The sequence below is a fragment of the Heloderma suspectum genome, chromosome 11, assembly GCF_057233095.1.
Source record: "Heloderma suspectum isolate Gila_16-S chromosome 11, 16-S_ref, whole genome shotgun sequence".
Lineage (NCBI taxonomy): Eukaryota > Metazoa > Chordata > Lepidosauria > Squamata > Helodermatidae > Heloderma > Heloderma suspectum.
In genome coordinates, this window is record NC_139468.1 from 11,812,297 (window position 1) to 11,834,101 (window position 21,805).

The window sequence follows — 21,805 nt, forward strand, 5'->3', positions numbered from 1 at the left end:
AGGACAGGAAGGCCTGGCGTGCTATGGTCCATGGGGTCACGAAGAGTCGGACACGACTGAACAACAACAAATGCAACCAACCTCTGCCTTTGTGGTTTGCATTGCTGTGATGATGAAAAAATAAAAGAAACTCACAGGGAGCTTCTTCAGAGATGGAGGCTACCACACACAGCCAACTCCACCTGGCTGTGTTTTTCAAGTGGCTACCACTAGAAATGTGAAAGCCCAGGGGAAAATATGTTTTTTCCTGAGGATTTCTTTTCAATTTTTCCAAAGAAACAGTTGAAAATTTGGGGGAACATTGGAAAAAAAACACCCTCCAGTGAAATATTTTCTCCTTTGGAATGAATGAAATACTCTTTAACATAAGGTTGTACTCAAAATGTGTAGTATGAAGAACTTGGGGTATGATATCCACAGCACTAGAGAATGATAATACATTATTGAAGAATTCAACTCAATTTCTAAATATGTTGCTAGTCCATAATGACACTACTTCTGTATACACAATACACCTTCTTTTATTTACTATTAAAATTGTGGTTTCTATTTTCAACTTTATTTTTTTTCTACTTTGCAGATGGCAAAAACCAAGACATATGTGGCTAGGTAGTACAGAGTGCAGCAATTTGCAGGTCCCTCTTGACTGCTGGGTACATTCATAATTTTGCTTGTACAAAACTAATGGATTTATACTTTTGAGGTTGCAGCTCTATGTGCACTAAAAAGACTGAGTATTACTTCTGAGTAAATATGCATAGGATTATTTTATGTAAGCTGCCTTGGGAGGATTTTTACGTTAAAATGCAGCCTAATAATGTTTAAATAAATAAATAAAATGGCTCTGCAAATTTCATAAATATGCTAAACAGTACAATTTTATATACTAAATTATAAATTATGCATTTTATGTTGTTAAATTAGTAAAATTAGGATTGATAAGAAAGTAAATACTGCATTTATTTTAATTTCCCCCAAACATCCATTCCTTTATGGGGCTGGGGGAGAGAACACGGGGGGAAACAGTTTTTCCTCATGGCTTCAAAATGTCTACAGGTTTACATCTCTACTACCACACCAATGATGGCATGTGAAGACTAGGCATAAGCCCACCTTGCACACACAATTATATTCCCTTTGCTGAATCATACTTAAGCAATCAGAACATTAAGCAAGCAGAAATATCTGCTGAGCTGAAAGCCCACTAGTGATATGCATTTTTAGTAGGATGCAGTTGACATAATTTTAAAGACTATGGCAAATACCAAGCCACAGCCTATATTTTGCTTTCCAAGACTTGTCAACAGAGACATATTCCCATCCGACATAAGAGTTAGGGGTCAGGGGGAGACAAGGAACAAATCTGGTTTCACTTCTGATTCTTTAAGTCTGAAAAGGCCATTGCAAAACTCTTCTCTATGAAGCCACAAAAGCTAAACATTGTTTTAATGGAAACAGCGATCCCAAGAATTCCAACCCCCACCTCCCCCATAGGCTGCACAAGAACACTGTGGGGATTCTTCTTATCAATCCAGGGCATAAATGATACAAGGGATAGGAATGAACTCTCCAAGGCATCTGGTGGATTAATGCAGTAGTGTTATTTAGGTTTAAATGGGAATACAGAATAAAGAAGCAAGTGGAAATTCACTGATTACCAGTGCACTAGAGGAAGCAAAAAAACTAATTAGTATTATTAAATAAATGTATATTAGGGGCATTGCACTAGACATGTATACATTCTAATAATAGCTTACAAGAAAGACGGAAACCTTTTCAACCGAGATATTTTCTCAGTCACCAGAAGTGGGTGAATTTGGAGATGGGATATCAGACACCACCATGATCACTGTGAAGACATTGCCCTGATTCCATAATTAATTAATTAACCCATGGTTGGATGGGCCCACGCGCAAGAGAGCATGTTGCCTCCCGCCCGCTTCTGCTTTGCATCTGGTTAAGCAAACAACTCAGGAACACCTCTTGTTCGGCGTGATGCGCAAACTCAGCACTCTGGGTCATTGAGGGAGAAAGAACCCAACAACAAACCCACGGGTTGTCATTACATGTGGACCGGGTGATAGTGAAGACTAACTGCCATTTGGCTCCTCCACTCCCAGAACTGTTTCTATCAGCAGCAATTCCATCAGGTTATATCTGAGGGAGAGATGAGACAGTGAGGCCCCCTCCACTGGCTGAGCTTGGACCAATAGTAATTTAGCACCTGTCTTCCCATTCTCTATCAGCAGTTATTCCACCTGGCTGCACCAGAGGGTGAGGTGAGACAGCAAGGCCCACTCCATCAGCTTGGCTGGAACCAAGTGCCATTTGGTTCCTGTCTTTCCAGAACTGGCTCCTGCAGTGACCCATGGCACCAACTTTACTTCCCTTTCTATCCCTTCTCCCTTTTGTGTCATCTCTTTTAAATTGTAAGCCATTATTCTGTGAACCACCTTGAGTGCTTTGGCAGAAAGGCGGTATACGCATATAGTAAATAAATTGTGACAGGATGATACAGGCTGCATTCTGTAGGCTTGTTGTACAATAACCTAGCAACCAGTTAAGAACTTGCTTCAACCTTGCTTTATACTGCTATTTAATAGTTAATTCAGTGCCACCAGTATGCTACATACAAACCCTGAAGGTGAATGGGGCTGCCAACTACTGACAGATCTGTCCATTTGATGCAAAAACATTTATCATGCATGAAGAAAAAGCAGCAACCTCCCCCTTGCTGCATCTATGACAATGGGATTCCTCCAGCTTGAAACTATCCTAACAGAGATACAAAATATATTTTGCCTAGTTTTGCCTTTTTTATTTTTCCAACCTACCTGAGGCCTTAAGGAAGGGGCAAGCTACAAATCAAAGTTTTAAAAATGAATAAGAGTAGCTTCACGTATTACAAGCCTCTCACCCAATTTGCATGTACCCATTATAATTCAGCTTCAAAGCTCTGTCGTTGCTAATTAAAAGGATGCTGAGCTGATGTCTACATGAGCCACAGGAGAGTTGCTGCCTGTCAGAGTAGACATTATTAACACAACCCAGTTTGCATGATCAAAAGAGCCCACGGTGGCTTATTCAAGCCAGGGCAGACCGCGACACATGCTGCGAAAGATCTAAATACTCAAAGCTCAGCTACAGCTTGTCATGTCATGTGAGCAGGGGTTGTGCAAGGGTTAAACAACTCTTGCATAACCCACGGTCTGTTGCTGGTCTGTTGTTGTTTAACCCTGGCACAACTCCCGCCACCCAGGTTCCCACAGCACGACAAGCCACAGTCAGGCAATGAATATTCAAAATGGCCGCCTGCTCGTGCCAGCACACGCTGCAACCCACTGCGGCTCAAATACATCCACGGTGGGCTGTTAGATCATGCGAACTGGCCCAACATCATAAACGGACACGGTGCAGAATGTTACATAGGGCTAAAACCAACGTTACACAAGCAGACTACCTCTCCTCCTCCTTGTAGTCTCCTGCACCACTTCAAATCTGCTGTGGATGGTACCCCAGCCCTCCAGAGTAGATTTGGGAGGGAGGGGGAACTCGCTGGCAGAAGAACACCATTGGATACAACCCACAGACAGCACAGACTGGTTCTTGTTCTCAAGGAGCTTACAATCTAATCTAGATGATGGGGAGGAAAGAACGTTGGCAAATACTATTGGGAATCTAGGTAGAGTTAACAATGAGGATTAAGAGGATATGCTAAAGGCCACATAGAAAGGGTAGGCTTGGGGATGGATCTGAGTATCGGGATGAACAGACAAATGGTCTATTATTGTTGTTGTTGTTATTATTAACATTTCTATACTACCCAATAACCAAAGCTCTCTGGATGGTTTACAAAGATTAAAACTTTAACAGTACAATATAAAACATAATATAAAAACCAATTAAAATAATTGAAAAAACCTCAACAACAACAAAATCCCAGGACCAGTTAAAACCTTAGATACCGTCAAATGCCTGGAATAGAGTTTAAGGCAGCTTTGTACACTCAATTTCTTATATGCGAAACAGTCTTCACGCACCTGTGGATTCCCTCCCTTCAAAAACGAACGTAAGATTTAGGACAATAGCCCTGAATGAAAACATTTTGTACCCACAGTCATGTAGGAACATAAGAGGCTGTCTTACACCACTTTAAACTATTTGTCCATCTAACCCAATATTGTCTACTCTAGAACTCGTAGTGGCTTTCCAGTGTAAGGAAGAGATATTTCCCTTCACCTGCCCCCTGATCCTTCAAATGGTGGTGCCAGGGATTGAATCTGGAACCTTCTGCATGCAAAGCATGTGCTCTACCACTAAGCTATGATTCCTCCACATGTAAACAAGCCCTATAGCAGCCCATATGTAATGAGGGTTTGCTTATAAATGTTCCTGCCACAATTTGGTCATGCTCAGTATTTTTTTTTTTCAAATCCTGCAGTTCTGTAGAAAATTGAATGAACTAAAATTTGCTTTAGAAATTACTTGCATGTGCATTAATATAGAATCCCCTTTCTACAATCCCCTTAAACGATTTGAACACGGTTCTTATAGCATGCATGACAGAGAGAAGCAAAAACATATTAAATGTAGAGAGAGAGGGAGAGAGCATAAAGCCCAAATTAGAGAAATTTTTGTTGCTATCCTAAGCAGCTATTTGGAAGTAAACTCAGTAAAATCAATGGAACTTGTTTCTAAGTAACCAAGCATGAGATCAGACTGTTATTTAGAAGTACATATTATTAAAACCAACTGGATTTTCCAATAAAAATAACATGTCCAACATTAAAAATGTTGTAATGCAAACCTTCCACAGCCACCCAGGGAATGTTGTTGAAGGGCAGGGTATAAATACCTAAAATAAATACATTTAATATATAGCTTTGCACTGAGGTTACTAAATCACAAACTCAGAAACAATTACTCTTTACTCAGGTAAAGTTACATGTGAAGATCTATTCTAGGGCTGAAGTGCTAACAAATAGAATAATGCAAGCAGCAAAGGCCTGATGGGAATATTTTTCTCACGCAGAGGGGTTTGCTAACTGGGAGGTCGCTAACCGCATTTTTAATCTAAACAGAAGCACCCTAGACCTACCATCTCACAATCATGATGGCATTTATTTACCAGTGAATCTGCAATGACTCCCCCAAGTGATAACTTAGTCATATTGTTGAAAGTAGGTAAGAGCAAATTCTAAGACAAGTTATTGCATAATGAAATAAGTGAAACAGAACTACTGACAAGATTATCTATAATTAACTCTTCCAAGAGCCACAGATCTAACGCTGTCTTGCAGCTCACTTAGAGCAAGGAACTTGCCAGACTTGCCAGCCCAAGCCACCCTTTTACACATCGCCGATTCACACGTCATGACAGCAATTCCTAGGTTGTTTAACCCAGGAATTGCAGGGATGAGCAGAGTGCACTTGCCATTTCCACTTTTAATCAACAACCCAGGAACACCCCCAAGTTTCCAGGTTTGCACATCATGGAACAGCCCAGGAATGGGGGCATACCTGGGTTATTAATTAAAAGCGGAAATGGTAAGCATGCAGCCTGTACACTCAGCTTGTCTACACAATTCCTGGACAACCCAAGAATCATCACTGTGACATGTACACCAGTTCATAGATACATGCAGGTAGGCAGGTAGATTTGTTGCACTTATCTGAGAAACTGAGGTTAAAAAAACATATGGTCAGGATGTTCAAAAGCTAGCAGTTTGGGATCACAAGCAGTATCCACATAAATGCATGCGGGTCAAAAGAGGAACCCTGTTTAGTCACAGAAGAGTGCAGAAAGGCTATCTTCTGATGCACCTCCAAATTCACCCTTGCTCAAGTTTAGTTTTTTTGTTGTTGTTTTAAAGTCAGTTTGTATTATATAAACCAGGGAGGTGAGGACTTATAATTGGACTATTACCTTGATAATCAGGAAGAAATATGTCATTATGGATTTGGTTTTGAAAACTAGTGGGCTGTCTTTACTAATGTAGGCCAAAGTATTGTTGACACAATACTTTTAGCTATTTACATCATTAAACATGAAGACATGATTTCAAAGCCACCTGGAAAGCCACAAAAAAAGATGAAAAAAAAAGATGTAAGCTCCCATTCACTTTGACAGGGCTCTGTAACCAAAGCCCACATGCAACAAGTGCACAGCAATGCACATTTACTGCACAGGCAGTTATGCAGAAATGCCCTTAGTCATGCACTTTTTAAAAAAGAAAAATTGTTTCACTATAAACCCAAAAGATTTTAATTTACACACATGACATTAATGAAAGCTTGCTTCCTAATTTCATAGACACACAGTTTTGGGAAATGAGTGAATTACTGTTTACTGTTATTAAACCCACGGGTGAACCCTTCCAAACTATCTGTTTTCCTCTCTTGTAGAATATTGCTGTTTTATTCCCCCCTCCCCTTTACACGCTATGAGAGAAAGTGACTGTGATCATAACAGTTTACAGACTCTTGACAGTCTCTGAAGTATCACTTATTTAACAAGTCATCAAAATCTTCCCTAAATACAAAGGTTTTCCCCACACATTCATGCAAAACAGCCATAAAAGCACCCAAGCTCTTTGATAGGCATACCACACTGAATTACAAAATGTAATCTATCTATCATCAGTTTGATCCTTCCCATACCTTTAGAGGAAAATTAGCACATTAACCTTCACTAGACCCACCCCAACATGCATATTGTTTTACAGTGACAAAGCAAAGGATTGCTTGCAACACAACCAACTCAAAGAACTTGGCAGACCACAAATCCAGATTTCTATTTCAAGAGTGTACTGAATGCAGAGAGAAGCTACCAAAATCTCAACACACAGGGAGGGTTGCCTAGCTAACACACTTTGCCAAAGGATACCTCATCACCTTCTCTTTGCGGGTAAATGGTCCACAAAGCATGCACTCCCCCTGTTCCCTGCTGTTGGAAATATTTGCAATTTGTTATGGAGAAAAGAAAGATTAAGAAGGAGAAACAGTCTTCCTTGGGACAAAACCATGAAATATTCTTCCCTCTGCCCCATGGAAAGCGAAAGGCATGCTTATAGAAACCCCTGGAGTTCATTGTCACCACTGTGGTAATAGGATAAAAAGACCTGCTCTCTGCCACGGGAATCTGCACCTTTATGTACAAATTGACAGGGAGATTCACTGCCCCAGTCCTTGCGTCTGCAGTTTTACCTCATAATGGGTCTGGACTTGGGGCAGGGCTCAGCTTCTTACCACAAAGCAACACCACATATGAACAGTATTTAGGGGAAGAGAGGCAATAGGGAATCTCCCTCTTGTAGCACAATTCTCCTATGAGAAATGCTCCCATTTAATTAAAAAAACAACAACAGAAGGGAGCCTCCGAGACCCCTTAAAACGAACCCCCCTCTTCCTCCACTATAATGCTACCTCTTAGTGTGGAAGATGCCCCTACGCTCCTCAGCAGAAGACATCCCCCTTACCTCCCACAGTGTCCCCCCCCCCTCCTCTACTTCTCCTCTGCAGTGGGGAATGCCTTGCTCCTTGGCACAGAATACCCACACGACCCAGCTTTGGAACAGGCAAGCCTTGCTCCTAACCAGAAGGACTTCCCTTCACGCGCACACACACACACACACACAATTTAGGGTGGGGATGCTCTGCTGAGGCTTGGCTTCCCCCCACTTTTTTCTTTCTTTCTTTCTTTCTTTTTTGGCAGGGCTCGGTAGTGCAGTCGGGATTGGGGACCCCAGCGCCTCCCATTGCAGCAGGTGAGCACGTGCGCCTTTTGCGGAGGCCGGGGTGGAGAGGTGAGGAAGGGGGAGTGGGAAAGAGCGAGATGGCAGAGGAGGGGATACCTACCTGCTGGCTGCCCAGGATCCTGACAGGCACGCCGCTCCGCTCTGCTGTAAGAGGATGAGCAGCTGCTGCTGCTGCTGCTGCTGCTGCTGCTGCTGCTGCTGCAAGGGTCAGGCTTAGCTTGGCGGGCTGGCGCGCGCGCGCTCTCCTTCTAGGTCCGGGGTTCCAGCGCGAGCGCGCGCATCTCCTCTCCTCTCCTCCCCCCACCTCATTAAACCGCTTATTTCTCACCCCCGCCCCCCGCCCCGCGAACATTCACGCGCGCGCGCGCGCGCTATTCCCCTCAACAGCATGAGGGAAAAGACGGGCTCGCGTTTCCTGTCTCTCTCTCGAGCGGGCGGGAGCGCGACCTCTTCTTCTTCTTCTTCATCATCATCTTCCTCCTCCTCCTCCTCCTCCCAGGTCGCCTTGGAAACAAACCCGCTGTGGCGGGGCCGAGCTGAGGGAGGGAGGGAGAAGCGAGGGAGCGCGAGCGCAGCGCCTGAGAATCACGTGGTGGGGCCTCGTGAGCCAATCGAGGCGACGCATCGAGGGGTTCGTAGTAATAGTACGGTTGGGGTAGATGAGGGGCGCGCGCGTGCGCGAAGGGGGGTGATTGACGGTTGCTGTGGAAAGGCCTGACTGGGGTGTGGGCGGGGCTTCCCTCAGTCTTCTCCTGAGGAGATTCTTCTCAGGTTTAGAGGATGAGGAGTATTTTATGGAGAGAGTTAGAAGAAATTTACTTATTTATTTATTTATTTCCTTCCTGCCTTCCTTCCTTCCTCCTCTTTGTGGTGTTGTTTCATTTAGAACATGCATACCCCGCTCTCTCGTTGCGGTCACAACGCTGGGGGCGGCTTAAAATAACGGTTAAACACACACGCGCGAAAAACAGAAATGAAATGCTATACAAATTGATACCACCATAAAACTTTGAGGGGGAGAATAGAGACAAGAGTAGCAGACAAAACATACAAGACCATTAAAATGTTTATTAGCCATTTTTCAGCCTTGGGCTCTCAGAATGGCCCACAGCACATGACATGAGATGCGGTAAATGGAGCGCACGCCGTACAAGGAGAATGACCAGTTTCAACAGCAGGACCAGGGTTAAAAGTCTGACATAAGATATTAAAACACCAACTTGAAACGGCCTGGGTAAATAAAGCTTCCCCTGGCACCAAAAAGAATAAAGACGGTGCCAGGCCAGCCTCTCTGGGAAGTTTGACGGTGCCACAACCCGAGAAGACCCTGTCACTAGTCACCACCTCCTAATTTCATTTGATGGGGGAGGGTCAAGAAGCAACAGTAAGAACCGGACATGGAACAACCAATTGGTTCAAAATTGGGAAAGGGGTACGACAAGGCTGCATATTGTCCCCCTCCTTATTTAACTTATATGCAGAGTACATCATGAGAAACGCTGGGTTGGATGAATCACAGGTCGGAATTAAGATTGCCAGGAGAATTATCAACAACCTCAGATACACAGACGATATCACCCTAATGGCAGAAAGCGAAGAGGATCTCAAGAGCCTCTTGTTGAGGGTGGAAGAGGAGAGTGCAAAAGCTGGTCTGAAACTCAACATTAAAAAAAACTAAGATCATGGCATCTGGCCCCATCACTTCCTGGCATGACTGAACAACAACAACAACTGGAGCAGGGCCTCTGAAGGCAGATTTAAGTGCCAGGTGGATTCTTGCAGGACCAGATAGTCCTTTAAGTACCCTGGCTGAAAGCTGTTCAGGGCTTTATAGGTAAAAATCAGCACTTTGAATTATGTTCCAAAGTGGACAGGTAGCCACTGTAGATGTTTCAAAACTGGTGTAATAAGTTTCATGTTTTGTTGAGGACGCAAGACTTCATCCTAAGCATGCTTACCTGAGAGTATTCTTTCTAAATAGATGTATAGGATTGTACTAACAGGCAGTGGGGGTCTTTGGATCCCAAGGGTTAGAGTTGCCATTATGTTCATAATTTGTGCTCTGACTTGACAGTGACTTGGATTCCTGCATTGAGCCGGGGGTTGGACTCGATGGTCTTATAGGCCCCTTCCAGCCCTACTATTCTATGATTCTGTGATTGTATGGACATTCATATTGTGGAAGTTCTCTCCGCAATAAGTAGGGGGATGGAAATAACAAGAAAATAATAAGTAAATTGTACAATTTTAGAAGTAGAAAATTTATTATGGATTGAGATTATCCGTATGTGGGTGTGTATGTGTTACTGAGGAAGGCGGAAGCTAAAACATTTAACTAAGTCTTAAACCTCTCTTTGGTTATTCATTTATTTTATATATTGTGGATGGGGGCAGAACTGGGTAACTGAACAAATCGCAGTCGGTCCTGCCTTCTGTTTCAAAAATATGAGTTAAGTGATGAGGGTGGGATTGACTTCTGGGAGGGAAACAAAAAGAGTCCTGTATTTAAAATAAAATAAAATAAAAATTAATCCTTTCTAGGTACACTAATAAGGGACTATGATGACCATTTGTCATTAGTGACTCCATACTGAATTGCTAAAGTGATCTGATGATAGGATGATTACATATCAATACACTGCTTGATATGATAGTACTTTTGGCTTAGTTTGGTGGTAATTTGACAATTTAAAATGTAGCAATCCTACATAAGAATGTATGAAACTTCTTTATACTGAGTCAGACCATTGGCCCGTCTAGCCCAGCATTATTGACACTGGCTGGCAGCGGCTCTCCAGGGTTTTAGGCAGGCATTTTTCCAGCCCTACTTGGAGATGCCAGGGATCAAATCTGGGACATTCTGCATGCAAAGCACATACTCTACCACTGAGCTATGGACTTCCCTCTCTTTCAGAGTGGTGTTCATATCTTTACATGTGTCCATTCCTTCATTGGTTGTATTTATTTTAATTATATGATTTTTAATGAGGTTGCCACAGACTTAACATGTCCCAGGGCATGGAGACCAAGCCAGTAAGAACCTGAATAGATAAATTGTGTTAATTTATGTAAACCTATGCAATTATGTAAATCTATGCTATGGCAAGTTCTTGGTGGTATGGGGATACCAAGTCATCTTGTCTGCCTCCTGAGGAATCTGTGTAACGACCAAGTAGCAACAGTAAAAACAGACCACGGAACAACGGACTGGTTTAAGATTGGGAAAGGAGTACGGCAGGGTTGTATACTCTCACCCTACCTATTCAACCTGTACGCAAAACACATCATGCGACGTGCTGGGCTTGATGAAGCCAAGGCTGGAGTTAAAATCTCTGGAAGAAACATTAACAATCTCAGATATGCAGATGATACCACTTTGATGGCTGAAAGCGAGGAGGAGCTGAGGAACCTTATGACGAAGGTGAAAGAAGAAAGTGCAAAAGCTGGGTTGCAGTTAAACCTAAAAAAAAACAAGATTATGGCAACCAGCTTGATTGATAACTGGCAAATAAAGGGAGAAAACGTGGAGGCAGTGACAGACTTTGTATTTCTAGGTGCAAAGATTACTGCAGACACTGACTGCAGCCAGGAAATCAGAAGACGGTTACTTCTTGGGAGGACAGCAATGACAAATCTTGATAAAATAGTGAAGAGCAGAGACATCACACTGACAACAAAGGTCCGCATAGTTAAAGCAATGGTATTCCCCGTAGTAACCTATGGCTGCGAGAGCTGGACCATAAGGAAGGCTGAGCGAAGGAAGATAGATGCTTTTGAACTGTGGTGCTGGAGGAAAATTCTGAGAGTGCCTTGGACTGCAAGAAGATCAAACCAGTCCATACTCCAGGAAAGAAAGCCAGACTGCTCACTTGAGGGAAGGATATTAAAGGCAAAACTGAAGTAGTTTGGCCACATCATGAGAAGACAGGATACCCTGGAGAAGATGCTGATGCTGATGCTAGGGTAAGTGGAAGGCAAAAGGAAGAGGGGCCGAACAAGGGTAAGATGGATGGATGATATTCTGGAGGTGACGGACTCGACCTTGGGGGAGCTGGGGGTGGTGACAGCCAACAGGAAGCTCTGGCGTGGGCTGGTCCATGAAGTCACGAAGAGTCAGAAGCGACTGACCGAATAAACAACAACAACAAATGCAATTAAAATACCATTCCAAAAGATGCTGAGGCTGGTTAATATCACAGATCCAGATATTAGGTTGGATCCAGATTTAATCATACTTAGAGTGGACCTGTTGAAAACAATGGGACTTAAACAATATTGTTCTTTACAGCATCAGACTTTCTTTTCCCCACCAGACACATCCACAGCTGAGTGTCCTTTCGGCTTTGGCCCAGCCACTTCACTCTTTCTGGCGCTACTTAGAAATTCCCTCTGCTCTTCCCCAGTAGTATATTGGACACCTTCCGACCTTGGGGGCTCCTCTTCCAGTGTCATATCTTTTAGCCTTGTGATACGTTCCATGGGGTTTTCTTGGCAAGAATACTGGAATGGGTTGCCATTTCCTTCTCAAGTGGACCACATTTTTGTCAGAACTCTCCACCATGACCTGTCTGTCTTAGGTGGCCCTGCATGGCATAGCTTATGGCTTCACTGAGTTACGCAGGCCCCTTCGCCACAACAAGGCGTGATCCATGAAGGGGGGGGGGTATAATCTACGTATGACTAAATCTGGATCCAGCCCCTTAAATGTGAACAGTGCATTTATAAGAATGGCTGCCAGGAGTGTTTTTTTTAAAAGATGGAATTGCATTTACCTCTAGCAAAGTTCTCGTTACAGGTGTTTCTTGCTATTTTTTAAAACTAACATGAAACAATACAGTCTTTATGTTAGCCCTGCCTTAAAATAGCCCCTTGCATTGTCCTTTTGAGTTATAGCAACTGAAATTTGCCCTGGCTGTCAGAAAATTAAGAGCTAGGCATCATATTGTACCCTCATATAAATCTAGGGGGAAGGACTTTGTGGCTGTTGCTCCGGAGGGGAAGTGAGATGCAAATGTGTCATTTTAATTATTGTTTGTGTACTATTTTTAAATTGATTTTCTACTTTTAGTGTATTTTATTCTGTTTTATAAATTCTGATGGCCTATGGCTTTGAACAATAAAGGTTCATTCATTCATCAACTGAATGGAATGAGGACTATTTAGAATTGCTAACTTTCCCTAGAGATAAGAAAACCTGCCCCACTGATTTGAATTCTGTATTTATTTAAGGTTCTTCATATATTGCTTTCACCAGAAAATTTTCTTAAGTAATCTAAAATTGCAGTTGCTGACCACACTGAGGCTAAGCTTTAAAAAAATGTTGACAATCCCACCCCTACCCCTAAATCTTAGTATAAACCTATCCAGATGCCAAGCCTAAAGCTGCAATTCTATGCAGACTGACTTCACAGTAAATCCCATTGAATTGAGTGGGACTTGCATCAGTTTAAACATGCATAGGATCAGGCTATGCATCAGTAGACCAGTTTAATCTAAATGCTGACGTCAGGAAAGGACATAAACAGGATTTGACTTCTTGACTTGTACTGGTTGTTAAACCTAATATTCTAGTGATTGATTTCAAATAACAAATTTTTCTGTAGCATTTTATTTATTTATTTATTAGTTACATTTACATTCCAACATTTCCTCCAAGGAACCTAAGGAGGCATACGTGATCCTCCTCCATGTTTTGTATTCACTGCATGATGGAACTCATATAACTGGGATGCATGAAGGGATCAAATATGCAATGGACTCTGTCATTATCATATTTGGGACAGCAGCAAAAACTGAGCTTGGTGAAAATGTGATAGTTGTTGACTCTGTTGCATATTGGTGGATTCTTTCAAGTAACCTAGCTCAGGGTCCCCAACATTTTGGGGCCTGTGGTAATTCGGGAAGCTACTGTGGGCACCACCACAAAATAGTGTCCATGGAGGATGTGGCTAGTCATGTGGGGGCCTGGCTAGTCAAAAGTGAGCTAAGAAGGGCAGGGAAGAGAAATAGAGAGGCCAGAGGCTAGGTGGGGATACAGCAAGGCAAAGGGGTAGAGGGACGAGAAAGAGCAAAGCTAGAGGCTAGAAAGGAAGAGAAAGTCAACTGCCCTAACATTTTCCAATGTGCTTCTTTAAACAATTTTTTGAAAGGGGTAGGGGAGCTTTATGGGCACTGTTGGAGGTCCCCACGGGCTCCATTGTGCCTGTGGGTGCTGCATTGGGGAACCCTGATCTAGTTCCACAGGGATCCTATTGCAGTTATAATGTTATGAGGGGAAATGATCCCCTGAGCCTAAAGCTGAAATCCTAACTTTTGAGTAAACATGTTTAGGATCAAGCTTTAAGAATTAACTGTGGTCAAGACTCTTAACAACGCTGAATGTTGGGAGTGTTTTTCTCAGATATTAGCAACATTGTATCAAGATTTTTTAGATGTTAGTATGCACCATTTTTGCATTATGGATGGGTTAGATAAAATAAAGGAATTTTATTATGCTGGATCCCATCATGTTTTTTTAACATGGAGTTCTCCCTAGCAAAGCAAGTTCTTGCTGTAATTGGCTCTGTATTGTTCAAATTAAATGGAGGTCTCAGAGTCTAATCAGCATATTACTACTACACATGGGCCATGTTACCAGACTGTCAAAACTCTGTTGGGGAGGTAAGGTTGAAAGACAGAAGCTTTAAAAAACGTTCTTTAATACCAAAATGTTCCCTGTTTGTTCATATATGCACACCAGGCGGATTACATAACCACACAGAAAGAGCAGCTGCAAGATTAAACGATATAGATTAGAGATTATGTTGATTCGGCAGATTGTCATATGGATATTTGAAAAAGGTTACATCATAGGAGTAAAGAATACCCATTTCTACAGGGAAAGCTCCAAGCTAAGTAGAACAAATTAACTGAATACAAAATTTCATTAAAAAAATTAAAAATGAGGAATGGCCATGAACTGATAAAATTCATTGTTAACATTTCCTTGATACATGCCCATTGTATCTGAAGGAATTAAAGTGTTTTTGCATTGAATGCATCGGAGATTAATAAGCAAAATATTTTTTCAATTACTTAGAAGTGATTTGAGTAAATTAGGGTGCATGTTTAGACAGAAAAATGTTCTGCAACTCCCAATGTTCCCCAGCCAGCTAGCCATGTCTGGGAAATGCTGGAAATCAGGAGGATTTTTTTCAGTCTAAACATGCAAAGGATTGCACACTTAGATTGGTTATATGTTATTCCACACTTAAAGCTTGACAAATATACTGATTTCTAATAATAATGAATGGAAGGAGCAGAGGGCTGGCTGATGGAGGGAGAAGCAGGAACTGGGGTGTGGGATGAATGATTGTGATGGGGATCTCCCAAAGAGAGGGAGGCATAATATTTAGGGTTGGATCCAGGCATAATCATGCTTCGAGTAGACCTATTGAAATTAATGGGACTTAATGAGTCATAACTTTTGTGAACTGCCTAGAGAGCTTCGGCTATGGGGCAGTATAGAAATATAATAAATGAAATGACTTGTCCCACTGATTTCAGTGGGTTTACTCTAAGCATAACTATGTCTGAATGCAACACTTATTTCTTTAGAGGATTTATATCCTGGCTTCTGATTGCATGATCCTCAAGGTACTTTACACTAGATTGTAATAACACAAACACAAATCCACACAACCCAGCAGCCCTTAATCTTCTGGCTGATGGCAGAGATCGAAGTGTGCTCTACACCTCGACAGTCCCAGGACAACTGGCAGTTGGAGCTGTGTGTCCTTTCTGGGAGAGAAGGGAGGCGGCCAGGGGGCAAGTAAGCTCCCTGCAGCTGCCTCTTTAGCAGATATATGGGGGGCCAGGCTGATCTCCCTCTTGCCGTGATGATGTTCTTGGGAAGCGGAGGGTACAAATTCCCAGTATCAGTTGGTCCCCTGGCCAATGGCAGTGGTCAGAGTGTGCTTCCCTTCAGGTTGCAGAGTCTTGTTGAGGGGAGAGAAGCTGTAAGAAACACGAACAGTGCTGTATCTCCTGGATATATAAACATGTTAATATATGGATCATTAACTGTCCTTGATACATTTAATGTACATGGGAAATATTAAAAATAGCATGTATATAAAATGCTTCTGGAAACTCTTTAGGGAGTTCCCTGAGTACGGTACATGTGATTGTATACATCTGTCGACCATAGATTCCAATATGAAATCAGGCTTTCAAAAATAATGAGACATCTGTTCTCAGTTGCACTCATGCATCCCTACTGAACGCAGCTGGTTTTCAGGAGGGAATTTAGTATGTTATAAGCACAGGAGTGTCCAGGATGCTCATCAGCTGCTGTCAGCCTTCAGTAGTGCCCCAAACGTATAACTCAATATTAACTTTTGATTTGTGTTGTGGAGAAAAGGAACCTATTCTCTATATTGACTTTAGTATTTCTCTTATCCAAGTATGGCCATGCTCTCTGTATCCAATACTATTTTGTTATTCCTAATGAACAATTAGCCATTCAATAATTATCCTGTTCAGTTTCATGCTTCCTGGCAGACGACAGTGGAATAATCTATTTCCCTCTTATCTGGCTCCCCAACAGTGATCAAATCTACATGTTAAATTAGAGTTGCAGTCCTATGCACACCTACTTGAAAGTAACTCCCACTGAACTGGAGGTGGGGTGGGGGTTATTTACAAGTAAACATGCATAGGATTGATGTAGTAAAGAAGTCAGATAATGGAACCAGCTGCCTAGGGATATGGTGGGCTCTCCATCACTGGAGCTATTGAAACAGAGACTGGATAGCCCTGTGTCAGGGCTGCTTTAAATTAGATTCCTGCACTGAGCAGAGAGTTGGACTTACTAGCCTAAACGGCCCCTTCCAATACTATAATTCTATGATATTCCAGAGTGTGGCATTTGTTATAGATGAATGATGTCAAGTATTATCCTCTAGGTTGAGGCTGTGTGATGTTAAGGTGTCAAGTCTATATATATGAAAGTGGATTCTATATCTTCACCTTTTCCAGGTGGGTAGATCCATTACTCCTTGAGTTTTCTCCTTAAGTTTGAGAAAATTGTAAAAATATCTATCATATTTTCTTACTAGTAGTACAGTGTTTAGTTATAGATGGTTGGCCTGGTTCAGATGACCATGTCTCAGCTTATTAAGCTGAGATATGCATACACTGTTTTCCTGTTCATGCTCCCTTGGTGCGAGCTGTGATTAAACCAGGAAGTGTCTAATTAACCATAGTATCCCATTTGGTCCAAATTGACAAACTGTGGTTACCAGCTTTGAAACAAGCCAGAAGATTAAACCTGAAGTTGGTTTAATATTCTGGCTTGTTCTGAAGTTGCTGATATTCATAGTTTCCCAGTTCAGATGAATGTGGAAACTATAATTAATTAGAGACATCCAGATTTGATTGTTGCATGCCATGGAGGGAGGATCATTCTAAGGGGCTGCATGCAGAGTTAAAAGGCTTGTGCATATCTCAGCTTAATGCTGAGGTACGATCATCCAAACACAGCCAGTGTCTGATTACCAGCACCTTTGATACCATACACCAATAAAACATATTCTTGCTTGTAAATTATATTCTTTACCTCTTCTCTGATTCTGTAACTCAGATGTATCACACTGTTCCTCAGCTGTTATAGCTAATCTATTGCCCCCAATTTTCTTTTTACTTAGAACATTCCAACCTTATTACTTGAGGCCTGTAGTCAATATTTTGGTTGATAAATTCTAACCCTTACAATTCTAAGCTTATACCCATGCAACTATGCACAGGATTACATTTTAATTTCACTACCACCTTGGGAAAAGCTGTCACTGCATCACCATCACCCTGGATTTAATCCTTACCAGAACAGGTATGTTTGCAAAGAAGCCATTTGTTATCCACAGCTGCTGGGGAGTGGGGTGTGGAAAATGCAGAGGAGGGTTTCCCTTTTTTCTACCAGAGACTGTTCGTGATGGGTGAAGGTCCCAATCCTATCCACAGTTACATAGCCAGAACCCCTCTGAACTCATTAAAGGGATGATTAAACTTTGCCTTACAAATCCCTGCCCCATCAACCTATGTTTTAAAATTTAACAAGCAATACAAAGCTTAATTTGAACCAGTGTTTATACACATCTATTTCCTTGTTTAGGCCTGTACATCTGTTTGCACCAGTGAAAGCTTTTTGATAGCAAATGCTAAGCAGGATGGAACAAGTTCATGATGTGCGTTTTCAGCATAACCCTTGCGGTTAAATATGCCTAAGAAAAGCCACATATGGGCAGGACATCATGTATACTCTTACATACCCAGGGAACTGCTGGTTTTATGATACCCTGTAATATTTTACATTGATATGCCTGATCCATGCTACACACATAGTGATCCATATGTTTAATTAATTAATTACTACATTAATTGTTGTTGTTGTTGTTCAGTTGTTAAGTCGTGTCTGACTCTTCGTGACCCCATGGACCATAGCACGCCAGGCCTTCCTGTCATCCGCTCTCTCCCGGAGTGTGCTCAAGTTCATACTACATTAATACTTTTAATAATAAATAAATGCAAAATATTGTAAAGTCAGTAAATATGCATATTTGGCATATCATATTCAAAATCCTATTTGAAGACTGTAAAATTGCTCTCATCACTTCTCTTGTAATTTTATATAGTTTTCTGATTTGCAAACAACTGGTTTGCCATGGCCTTTCTTGGTCTAACTGTAGCTAGTTCTTCTAATAGCATCTCTTATGTACTTTAGAAGATTAAGGCATTATATAATGATGAAAATATCTGAAGAATGATTGCAGGTGGAGATGAATATATTATGCAAGACATACACTATTTAACAAGATTTATGAAGAACAAGAATAGGAGGGCTACAGAATTAGTAATACTCATTCTTTAAGCAAGTGCTGCAATTACAGAAGAATTAGTTTCCTGAGTATTCCTGGAAAAATATTCACGAAGTGTACTTGCACACTTTCCAGTTGTAATGTGGGTCAAATTGACACATATGCCATTGTAATACCAATATAAAGTAGATTCATAGCAGCCACGCTCACTGAAATAAAATACATCAGGGTTCTTGGGTAGCTTTATGCAAAACTGTAGGGCACTTCCAAGATTGTTCCCTCAAGAGTCTTTCAAAAAACTTTATGAAATCGTATCCCTTATGAATATACAGTGGATGTGACAAATAGATTTAAGGGATTAGACCTGATAGACAGAGTGCCTGAGGAACTATGGACAGAGGTCCGTAACATTGTTCAGGAGGCAGCAATTCAATCCATCCCAAAGAAAAAGAAATGCAAGAAAGCAAAGTGGCTGTCTGATGTGGCTTTACAAGTAGCTGAGGAAAGAAGGGAAGCGAAAAGCAAGGGAGAAAGGGGAAGATATACCCAACTGAATGCAGAGTTCCAGAGAATAGCAAGGAGAGACAAGAAGGCCTTCTTAAATGAACAATGCAAAGAAATTGAAGAAAACAATAGAATGGGAAAGACTAGAGATCTCTTCAAGAAAATCGGAGATATCAAGGGAATGTTTTGTGCAAAGACAGGCATGATAAAGGACAAAGAAGGCAGGGACCTAACAGAAGCAGATGAGATTAAGAAGAGGTGGAAAGAATACACAGAAGAACTGTACAGGAAAGATCTGAATGTCCCTGATAGCCATGATAGTGCGGTCACTGAACTTGAGCCAGACATCCTAGAGAGTGAAGTCAAGTGGGCCTTAGGAAGCATTACTAACAACAAAGCTAGTGGAGATGACAGTATTCCAGCTGAGCTATTTAAGATCCTAAAAGATGATGCTGTGAAAGTGCTGCACTCAATATGCCAACAAATTTGGAACACTCAACAATGGCCACAAGACTGGAAAAGGTCAGTTTACATTCCAATTCCAAAGAAGGGCAACGCCAAAGACTGTTCAAACTACCGTACAATTGCGCTCATTTCACATGCCAGCAAGGTGATGCTCAAAATCCTACAAGCAAGGCTTCAGCAGTATGTGAACCGAGAACTACCAGAAGTACAAGCTGGGTTCCGAAGAGGAAGAGGAACTAGAGATCAAATCGCCAACATTTGCTGGATCATGGAGAAAGCAAGAGAATTCCAGAAAACGTCTATTTCTGCTTCATTGACTATGCTAAAGCCTTTGATTGTGTGGATCACAACAAACTGTGGCAAATTCTTAAAGAGATGGGAGTACCAGACCACCTTACCTGTCTCCTGAGAAACCTGTACGAGGGTCAAGAAGCAACAGTTAAAACCAGACATGGAACAACCGATTGGTTCAAAATTGGGAAAGGAGTACGACAAGGCTGCATATTGTCGCCCTGCTTATTTAATTTATATGCAGAGTACATCATGAGAAACGCTGGGTTGGATGAATCACAGGTCGGAATTAAGATTGCCAGGAGAATTATCAACAACCTCAGATATGCAGACGATACCACCCTTAATGGCAGAAAGCGAAGAGGATCTAAAGAGCCTCTTATTGAGGGTGAAAGTGGAGAGTGCAAAAGCTGGTTTGAAACTCAACATTCAAAAAACTAAAATCATGGCATCTGGCCCCACCACTTCCTGGCATATAGAAGGGGACGAAATGGAAGCAGTGACAGATTTTATTTTCTTGGGCTCCAAGATCACCGCAGACGGTGACTGTAGCCATGAAATTAAAAGACGCTTGCTCCTTGGGAGGAAAGCTATGGCCAACCTAGACAGCATAGTAAGAAGCAGAGTCATCACCTTGCCGACAAAGGTTCGTATAATCAAAGCTATGGTTTTCCCAGTAGCAACATATGGCTGTGAGAGCTGGACTATAAGGAAGAATCGATGCTTTTGAACTGTGGTGCTGGAGAAGACTCTTACAAGTTCCCTGGACTGCAAGGAGGTCAAATCAGTCAGTCCTAAAGGAAATCAACCCTGAGTGCTCATTGGAAGGACAGATACTGAAGCTGAAGCTCAAATATTTTGGCCACCTAATGCGAAGAGAAAACTCCCTGAAAAGACCCTGATGCTGGGAAAGATTGAAGGCAAAAGGAGAAGGGGACGGCAGAGGATGAGATGGCTAGATAGCATCACTGATGCAATGAATATGGACTTCAGCACACTCCGGGAGAGAGCGCAGGACAGGAAGGCCTGGCATGCTATGGTCCATGGGGTCACGAAGAGTTGGACACGACTGAATGACTGAACAACAACATGAAGAGCCATAAGACCATTGGAGCTGATTTGTAATGTATCTGTCTTAAACAGAAAATTCAGCTCTGGTCACAAAAGCATTATGTCATAATAAATGTGTTAGTTTTTAAAGGGCCTCCAGGCTTTTTGTTTAGGTGCAAAAGGTTTGTGTACATGTATGTATATGTACTGGAATTCAGATATTACCTTTTCATAAATAAATATAGGCTCACAACCATCAACACACAATGAATAGAACAATTGAGGCAAACAAAACTGAACGAAAATCAGCCAAATATTAAAATTAGAGGGGAAAAATTAAACCAAACCAAAAGCGCAATGAAACAGAAAGGTTTTGACATCACACCGAAACACCCATGAGGAGGGACCAATCAGGCCTCCTGGGGTAGGGAGTTCTGCAGTCTGGGTGCTGGAACTGTGAAAAGGTCTTGTCCCACATCTACAGACACAACTGTGGCTGCTAAGAGAATGAGAGATACCTGAGATGTGATTATCAGGGCATTCACATGGCAACTATTTGAGGGACTGGGTGTGCTCATGTGGTGCATCCAATCACTGTATTCCCTGTTTCGTGTGAGATGGCATCCAACCATGGGTCAAGTCTCCGCATCATCCAGGGAAAGGCAGGGATCACGTAACCAAGATCAATACACCTTAGTAATGGTCCCCTCCAGTTCCTTCTGTGCCTTTGCCCAAAACAGAGCTTGTTCCCTTTCTCTCACAACCTTGCTACCTTCCTAGCCTGGTTGACCTTGTTATTGTTTTTTGTTCTTCATTTTTCCTATTTCTTATTCTTTCTTCTAACCCCCCCCCCCCGCCCAAATTCTTTTGCTTGCTTTACCACTG

At 42.0% G+C, this 21,805-nt stretch overlaps 2 protein-coding genes across 14 annotated transcripts in view; one reads left to right on the forward strand and one right to left on the reverse strand.

The window, feature by feature from the left end:
- The window catches only part of TMEM266 (transmembrane protein 266), a 113,543-nt gene extending 105,305 nt beyond the window's left edge, over positions 1 to 8,238 (reverse strand). For 6 of the 7 annotated variants that reach the window (XM_084816819.1, XM_084816814.1, XM_084816820.1 and 3 more), the window contains exon 1: positions 7,858 to 8,238. The gene's annotated coding sequence lies outside the window, so the exon portion shown is untranslated. The remainder of the gene's footprint in view (positions 1 to 7,857) is intronic. The other variant, XM_084816818.1, reaches the window with a different exon arrangement.
- The window catches only part of NRG4 (neuregulin 4), a 90,750-nt gene that overhangs the window by 26,178 nt on the left and 42,767 nt on the right, over positions 1 to 21,805 (forward strand). For 3 of the 7 annotated variants that reach the window (XR_014785322.1, XM_084816831.1, XM_084816832.1), the window contains exon 2: positions 7,715 to 7,766. The exons of the other annotated variants lie outside the window; for them this stretch is intronic. The gene's annotated coding sequence lies outside the window, so the exon portion shown is untranslated. The remainder of the gene's footprint in view (positions 1 to 7,714; positions 7,767 to 21,805) is intronic. 7 annotated transcript variants of the gene reach the window in all.